Source organism: Echinops telfairi, unplaced genomic scaffold, assembly GCF_000313985.2.
Source record: "Echinops telfairi isolate 266 unplaced genomic scaffold, ASM31398v2 ScPeMD7_31;HRSCAF=116, whole genome shotgun sequence".
In the NCBI taxonomy this organism is placed as follows: domain Eukaryota; kingdom Metazoa; phylum Chordata; class Mammalia; order Afrosoricida; family Tenrecidae; genus Echinops; species Echinops telfairi.
In genome coordinates, this window is record NW_022103928.1 from 25,290,958 (window position 1) to 25,300,288 (window position 9,331).

General features: G+C 42.5%; 1 pseudogene; it reads left to right on the forward strand.

The window, feature by feature from the left end:
* The first annotated feature begins 266 nt into the window (after nt 1–266).
* Nucleotides 267–1,209, forward strand: LOC101659827 (annotated as a pseudogene).
* Nucleotides 1,210–9,331: the final 8,122 nt, after the last annotated feature.

Consider the following 9,331-nt stretch of genomic DNA (forward strand, 5'->3'; position numbering starts at 1 on the left):
GTACGGAGGACACCTCAACATAAGAAAGTAAAAATCCTCATAATTGGGATAAAAGGCAGCATCAAGACAAATAGCAAAAGAGGGAAGTTGTCAACGGTTTCATTTTATTGGATCCACAATCAAAGCCTTATGAATATAGCAATCAATAAATCAACTTGTCTCCCCGGTGTGGTTCCGTCCTGCGCTGCTGTGTTAGCAACGGCAGTGGTTTACCTCCGTTTTCCGTTTCTCTCACCGAAGTGCGGGTCACCCCCCATGGAAGATTCATGGACATGGACATGAGCCCCCTGAGGCCCCAAAACAATCTTTTTGGTTGTGAACTAAAGGCCGACAAAGATGACCACTTTCAGGTGGATAATGATGAAAACGAGCACCAATTATCTTTAAGAACGGTCCATTTAGGTGCTGGTGCAAAGGATGAACTGCATAGTGTTGAAGCCGAAGCAATGACTTATGAAGGCAGCCCAATTAAAGTAACACTGGCAACTCTGAAAATGTCTGTACAGGCAATGGCCTCCCTTGGGGGCTTTAAAATAACACCACCAGTGGTCTTACGGTTGAAGTGTGGCTCAGGGCCTGTGCATAGTGGTGGACAGCATTTAGGAGCTGTGGAGGGAGATGCAGTCAGATGATGAAGAGGAGGAGGATGTGAATCGTTTAAGTGTATCAGGAAAGCGGTCTGCCCTCACAAACAGTGACAAGGTTCCACAGAAATAGGTAAAACTTGCTGCTGCTAATGAAGAAGGTAACGATGATGACGATGCCGAAGATGATGATGAGGAGGATTTTGATGATGATAAAACTGAAGAAAAAGCTCCAGTGAAGAAATCCAGACGGGATACTCCAGTCAAAAATGCACAAAAATCAAACCAGAATGGCAAAGACTCAAAACCATCAACACCAAGATCCAAAGGTCAAGAATCCTTCAAATAACAGGGAAAAACTCCCCAAACACCGAAAGGCCCTAGTTCTGTAAAAGACATTAAAGCAAAATGCAAACAAGTCTAGAAAAGGGTGGTTCTCTTCCTAAAGTGGAAGCCAAATCCATCAATGATGTGAATAATTGCTTCCGGATGACTGACCAGGAGGCTGTTCAAGATCTCTGGCAGTGGAGGAAGTCTCTTTAAGAAAATAGTTTGAACAGTTTGTTAAAATTTTCCGTCTTATTTCATTTCTGTAACATTTGCTATCTGCCTGTCCTTTTTTATAATGCAGAGTGAGAACTTCCCCTACCGTGTCTGAGAAATGTTGTCCAGGTTCCTTTGCCAAGAATGTGTTGTCTAGTAAAGATGGAACTCCGCTCTTTGCTTGGTTCTATGTATGTATGGAATGTTATGATAGGACAGAGTAGTCGCAGTGGTCAGACAAATGGAAATGGTGGGGAGACAAAAATATACGTGTGAAATAAAACTCAGTGTTTAAAAAAAATAAATCAACTTATGTATTTCACTGGATAGATTTGCTGCAAAGGACTTCTTTGATGTGTTCCAGAACAAAGAAGTCTCTTTGAAGACCGAGGTGTGCCTGACACACAATAGACTCAAGTATAGCAGCGATTATGAGGATGGTGTAGGCTTGGGCAACATTTCATTCTGCTATACATATGGTCACCATGGGTTAGAGTCAACTCTATGGCAACAACAACAAAAAGCTAACAAAAAGTGGATTAATCTACCATGTTATTGGGCACCAGTGCTTGTAAACATCACAAAAATGGAGGCATCAATATGCCCCCTTATGTAGGAGCTCAGCATCACCTCTAAGGAGCCTTGTTCTTTCTGTAGAATCCTGAGTAATACACATAGCTACGTAGCCCCTTTTCACTGTCTTCCAGGATCGGTGTTTTTGTTTGCCTGTTTGCATATTGCTTTGCGGTGTTCTCCACTGTGGTGTAAGCTCCCCGAGGGCAAAAACTCTTCTGTTTTAGTGACCCAGGAAGGCCCAGTGCCCCAGTATGAGAAGACATGAGAGAAGTATTTGTTGAATGGATAGAGAGCCTTTGAAGTGGACAAAGCCCCTATTCCTAACAACGGCAACTTGAGTTCCAATTCTGGCTCTGTAGTTGCTGAAGATTTGGAGCAGTTGCACCCAAATAAGTGGATGGGTGAATAGTCCGGTCCCTGAAGCATAATGGCCACACTGAGAGACTCTTTCTCTGCACAACTGGTCTCCACTCAGCTTCTAGAAACTTCCCTTATGCCAGGGCAGAACAAGAGTGAATGATTAAAGAGCCATCCCACAGTGGAGAAATCCAAAGACAATGAGCCCCAACCCGGCTTATCAAAGGAAAGCAAGTCTTTCTGCAGAACTAATGGCAGGTGGCACTAATACCTAATAGCGTATCCTAATCACTTTCCTTGCCAAAGTTCCCCTGTCTTCCACTTTCAATCAAGCAAAGAGCATCCATGGAACAAGTGCCTGAGTCCTGCCCTCTGGGAGAAAGGGTAATAAGACCAAAAGCCATCCTGCCGGGAGCTAACAAAAAGAGTAGGCCAGACTAGATTGGACATTCAGAGACAGAAGAGAGAGCACTGTGCAGATATGGCAAGAGGTCTATTGTACCTGCCTTTCAAAAAGGAGCTGGGAAAATCCTAGTCAATTATGGATGTAAAAATTCCTAGCACTTTGTTTAATGTATCCTAAATGTTCACACTAGGTTTGGCCCCCCACAATTCTATAGGGCCATATTGGTAAAGAATATTACCCCGACTTTACCTTTGGGGAACCAAGGTTCAGGATCAGATGGACAGGTTTGGTGCAAAATTGAAAAGTCAGCCCTTACAGATTCAATCATTAACTCAAAAAAATTTTTTAATAATAATAATGTTATAAACCAATGGAATAGAATTGAACATCCAGAAATAAACCCATACACCTATGACCAATTAATGATCAACAAGAGAATCAAGGCCATATAATGAGGAAAGAATAGTCTCTTCGATAAGTGGCACTGAGATAACTGGATCTCTACCTCAACAGCATGAAGACGCACCCCTACCTCACCCCATACACAGAGACTAACGCAAAGTAGATCAGTTACCTAAAACCATAAAACATTCCAAAGAAAACAGAGGTGAAGCTTTAAGACCGATTCTCAAACCATGGATTCTTAGATATGACAGCACAACAAAAGCCAAACTAATAAATAAACATCACCAAAATTAAAACGGGTTGTGTATCAAAGGACTTTATCACCAAAGTGAAAGACAGCCTTCAGAATGAGAGAAAAATTGTGGGAAATTTCTTAAGTAGATTATTTAATACCCTTTATAATATATATATATATATATATATATATATTTAAAATCTCATAATTTAAATAGACTGTCCCAGTTGGTAGAAGACAGATAGTGAATATGTAATTAAGTGTGATATATACCAATTCAGATAGAGATAAATGCAGAGCAACATTAAAGTAAGGGACACAGGAGAGCATGAGCATATGGAGAATAAATGCAGTTTTAGACTGGGTGGCCGGGGACAAGCTCACTAATCGTATTCCTGCACCAGTCAGGTCCCTGCAGGGAATAGCTGATATGCACAAGTGGGAAAATGAAGGAGAGTTAGCAAAGGGATTATTAACAATGATGTGGGCATAATCGAGGGCTGGTGTAGTTGAGTTCCTGTCATCTTGGGACCCAACGGGAAGGAAACAGAACATAATATAAAGAGGATGGTGTGGACAGGGCCACAGGAGTGTGTCCTTAAGTTCCAGCCAGCCCACAGGTGTCATGGGAGAAGAGGTCCAGGAATCGTGTACCCTCACTAGGCTCTGCTTTCTCCTGTCACCCTTCTCATGCCCTTGCTGCCCAAGAAGTTGGAGGGCAAAGAAGTCCTTGATTGAGTTCCCACCATCAGCTTCTTGGGGAACAAAACTGGGGGAGATGGGGGTTGAGTGGACATGGGGTGCAGACAGAAAATACTCACATAATGAACCTGAGTATGGACCTGAAGGGGTGAAGGAGCAGGTCAAATGGCTATGCGTGGGAAACATCTCAGGTAGGGGGACCAGCACACATACGTGCTTGAATGTCTATGTAACAAGAGGCAAACCTTTGTGACTGCAGCAGAATGGTAGAGGGGGAGATCAAATAGAGCAGCAGACGAGGAAGCAGATGGTGTAAGCTTTTGATTGAGACGGGAAGCCTTGGAAGAGTGTTGAGCAGAGGAGGGGTGTGATGTTGTAGTATGAGGTGGGGAGGCCAGCCCCCCACCACTGACCATGGGTTCAGTAAGCACAATTGTACAGTTGAGATATATAAATATTATATTAAAGTCATCGAGAGCATGAGAGGTAGAGAAGAGATTGGAATAATGGAGTCAGACACAATACATGGTTGCATGCTCACCTCAGCCCCGCTTGATGGTCCACGTGGAGAGAGGGGAAGGGAAGGAGGGCAAGGGAACAAGGGAGTGAGAATGGGAGAGGAGAGGAGGAGCTGAGAGCGAGGGGGTGAGAGCTCTCTATTGCTAACCCAGGCCTATATACCTTTTGGGGGCATACAAGCCCACTACTTACAGGTAAAGACATACGTCACAGGAAGGGGTTGCACTATAGGTTACTACAGTAATGGAAGGGGGTGGTCTAGGGGCATACACGCCATAGGAAGAGGAGGGATTGGGGGTATACATGTGACAAGATGGGCAGATCCTAGATACAGGATGGCAGCCTAACTTTGGATGTCACAGAGCTAGTTTGACCTGTTCCCTGGCTCAACTGATAGAGACCATTATCAGTAGGGTGTGAACTCCACCTATAGGAACCAAATCAATGCCTGTCCATTGTCCTTGACCAGCAGGGAGCAGGGCCTACCCTGTAATCTGAGGACTACAGGGAAGATGTGTGTAAGCATCTGACCTCTCCCACATGATGTGACTTACATTTTGACAGCATCCCTTTGGCTGTCCTGGGGAGAATAGACTGTAGTGAGGTAACAGGACTGCGTGGTGTGTCCTGTGTCAGTTGGCCATGGGTCACGGTGTGGAGACAGAGAGACCAGAGAGGAGGCCAGTAGCCCAGATGAGTGATGTCCCAGATGACTGGGACAAGGTGGTGGGAGGAAAGGTGGTGACAAGTAGCTGGAGGGTGACGATATTATGAAGGCAGAGCCAACAGCTTTGCAGATGGGTTGGTTGTGGGATATGAGGAAAACGACACTGTGACTCTTGTCGATCATCCTTACATGGTTTCTTTATGGTCTCTGCATGCCCTTCCCAAGAGTAATTTGCTTGTTAAAGGGTGGAGAAAGGAACCTACAAAGTTTACAAATTTACTCTGAATTTTCTTTCGGGATTGTAGCTGGGGGGGGGGGTTTGAAGAAGAACACAGTGGCTGTTTTAGAGTGACATCCTTATCTCTTAGAGACACATTCTGAAATATTTACAGATAAAATGATAGGAAGCCTGAGATTGGCAGCAAAATAACTGGCAGTGGGTGAAGCTATAAAGGGGAACATAATTAGCCATGAATTGTGAATTGTTGAAGCTCGTGATAGTGTATGGGCCTTCATTACACTATGCTTTCTTTTTTGTACAGCTTTAATTTTTCCAAAAGAAAGTGTTTTTTTTAATCCCTTTTGTGGGTCTTTGTGATGAAACTATTCTGTATCTTGATTATGGTGGTATCACATGTAATTAAATCTGAAAAACCCAAGCATGCACACGACTGCATGTGAAGCTGGTAAAATCTGAGTAAAATGAATGGATTGCATCAATGTTAGTTAGCATCCTTGTGATATTATACTAGAGTTATCCAAAGTCTTACCTTTGGGGGAGACTGGGTGCAGAGCATACAAGATCTTGTGTGTTACTTCTTACAACTGCATATGAATCTACAATGATCTAAAAAATTGTTTTTAAAAGAACAATGAACATTTCAGGACATTTAACTGTGCTCCTGTACAATTTGTATATGGATCAAGAGGCAGTCATTCAAACAGAATAAAAGGATACGCCACTATGTAGTTCCCAATGAGAAAAGATCGGTGAGTGCCCCAATGTGCTATCTTTTCGTTTCACTGAATGCATATGTTGAGCACATCATCCTAAAGGTAGACTCTATGAAGAAGACAGAGTGTCCGGATCGAAAGAAGACTCATGAACAACCCGCAACATGCAGATGGACAACCTTCTCTGCTTGAAGCACATAATGATGATGATCCAAGTTTGTAGCTTCCAGGAAGGATTATATATGAACGGGAAGGAAACAGAAATCATCACAGATGGCCCAATGAAAAACATCGTAATACATGTTGGAGAAATTGAAGTCATGGTTTTAGTCTACTTGTATCAACAATCAATGTTCATGGAAACCATGACCAAAAACTCAAGCAACATATTTCATTGGACAAGAGGCTGCAAAAAACCTCTATAAAGTTTTAATAAATAAAGATGTCATTTTTTATGACCAAGGTGCACCTGATCCAAGCCAGGATCTTTTGAAGTGCTTTATGAACGTATGAAGTGCTTTATGAATGTCTGAAATAGTTACAGATAAAATGATAATGAAAAGGCAAGAAAGAGAAAAATTGATGCACCTAAATTGTGGTGTGGAAAGACTATTGAATATATAAGCGGACCTCCAGAAGAATGGACAAATCCACATTGGAGCAAGTTCAGTTAGAACGCGCCTTAAAAGTGAAGATGAAAAGACTTTGGCTTGCCTACTTGGCGTTTTGTCATCAGGAAAGATCAATTGCTAGAAAAAGGCCCCATGCTTGGCAGAGGGTCCGGGAAACCGAGGGAAGCATTCAGTGAGGTGGATTGACACAAGAGCTGCAACAATAGACTGAATCATACCCACAATTATAAAGAGGACGCAGGGCGAGGCCATGTTTCCTTGTGCTATGAAAGGTTGTATCTGTTTTACTGTAAAGCTATTTATGGTAGTCCTGTTTTACTGCACTTCACTTTGTTGGGCTTTGCAGGTGGTGCATTTTGTCACGAACTGAAGAGTTGTCCTAGTTCTGCCCTGAGCCAAGTCCCTCACCATGATTTTCACAAGTGGCATGTGCTTCTTTGTGTCCCTTTGTCACATTTTGATCATTCTCACTCTATTTTAAACTTATTTCTTTTGCATACTTAATAGACTACTATTTAGTAAAAACATTGCTCTCATATTTACTAGGAAAACAAACCAAAAATATGTGGCTTGTTTAATTGCCATATGTGTTAGTCTGGGTACTTTAGAGAAGCAAATCCACAGAAACTCATGTATAAGAGAGAGTTTTATATAAAGGTTAAGTGCATATCAAGAAAACATCCCAACCCAGTGATGCCCAAGCCCACAAGTCCAACATTAACCCTTATGTCTGACACCAATCCACAAAGTCCTCCTCCATCTCACAAAACACAAACTATGACACCAACTGTAGGAGAAAAGTCGAGTCAGTGAATGTGTAAGCATCTCAGCGCTGGCAGGGGTCTCCACACGGCTGCTCCAGAACCCAGTGCTGCATCGGGGTAGGTCCATGTGGCTTCTCCTCAGGGATGTCCTGCAGGAAGTGAGCCTTGCCAGCTGAAACAGGGAACTGGCTAAGGCAGCTGCACCCTGGTCTGACCATCACAAAGCAATAGACCCGAGAACTTGAAAGGTGAGGCTCACTGAGCCATTTATCTCTCCGCCCTTGAATTAACCCCACATGTGTTTATTGGCCAGATTGGCACAATAAACTACCTCACCATATTTGCTTTATTGTAGTGGTCTAGAGCCAAGCCCAGATATCTCTGAGGTACATGTACTTGTATGAGAGTATGTTACAAAGTATTACTGTGAAATCACAGAGACTTTTATGAAACAACGATGTCAAAGTGTGAAACTATTGTGCTTTGACAATCCTCCATCTAGGTCTTCACACTTCTGAGGGTAGTGGTTCTGTCTTTCTCGCCCTGCCCGCAGGGAATCTGGGCTCTTCTGTTTACAGCGCACCAAACTGTGTTCAAATCCTCAAGGGGCTCCAATCAGGACTTTCGCTGTTCACTGAACTGGGAAACAAAGGGGATCAGAAGGGGCAATATCAGGCCTGTCGGGTGGATGAGGTACAGGTTCCTGATGAAATTGATGTAGGAAATAAAGCTCTTGCTAACACCCAAAGAATGGGCAAGTGTGTTATAATTGGGTGGGGATTCCTCAGCCCAACTTTCTTGGTCTTTTTTCCTCACCAATTCACTTTTCAATTTTCTTCAAACTTCTTGGTGTCTTCTTCTTCTTGTCTTGTGTCCATATAGAAAACCTACCAGGATGACCCCTTTGGAAATTCCAGAATAGTCACCGTAACCTGCTGCATTAATCTTTTGATCATGGCTTGATTACTGTGCCAGTAGATTCCCTCAGTAGCCCTTTTTTTAAAAAATTGGACCTTCACTTTGAAGGTACCCTAATGGGACTAAGACAAGTGTTTTACTGAGAGAACTTATCTCAGTAATCCAATGATTGCTCATGTGCTTAAATTAAAATAAATAAATAAATTCATCCATGTATGAACTAGTAGCAAAACTTCTTTACTTAACCTTGTAGTTAAGGTCACCAGGATCCCTGGTGGTGGCATGGTTACAAGTTGGGCTGCTAACCATAAGGTGGGCAGTGCAAAACCACAAGCAGGTCCAAGAGAGGAAGGTGAGGTTTTCTTCTCTCATAAAGAATTACAGTCTAGGAAACCTACAGGGGTAGTTCTACTCTGTCCTATAGTGTTGCTATGAGTCTCAATTGACTCTATAGCAGTAAGAGTTTACAAGCCGAAGCTTATACAATGGCAACTAGCAGCAACAATGATGTAAAAGACCAGGAGAAAGCAGGTTCACCAATATCTCAAAAAGTTAACAACGTAGGTTGTGACTGAATCTCATCAGTGTCCCTTGTTTGTTTTTTAATCATTTTACTGGGGGCTCTTACAACTCATCACAATCCATCCATCCATTGTGTCAAGCACATTTGTATATTTGTTGCTATTATCATTTTATTTTATTAAAATTTTTTTTCATCATTTTCAAAACTTTGTCTTTCTACTTGAGCCCTTGTATCAGCTCCTCATTTTTTCCATCCTCCCCCACCCTGCCTCCCTCACAAACCCTTGATAATTTATAAATTGTTGTTATTTTTTCATGTCTAACACTGACCAATGTATCCCTTCAGCACCGATCTGTTGTCCATCACCCAGGGAACGGATTATAAGTAGATCATTCTGATCAGTTCCCCCTCATTTTTTTATGGTTCCTCGTCATTTTCCCCTTCTTCCCCACCTCCTCCTCATGAACCCTTCATAATTTATGAATTAATATTATTCTGTCATGTTACACTGTCTGACATCTCCCTTCACCCACTTTTCTGTTATCC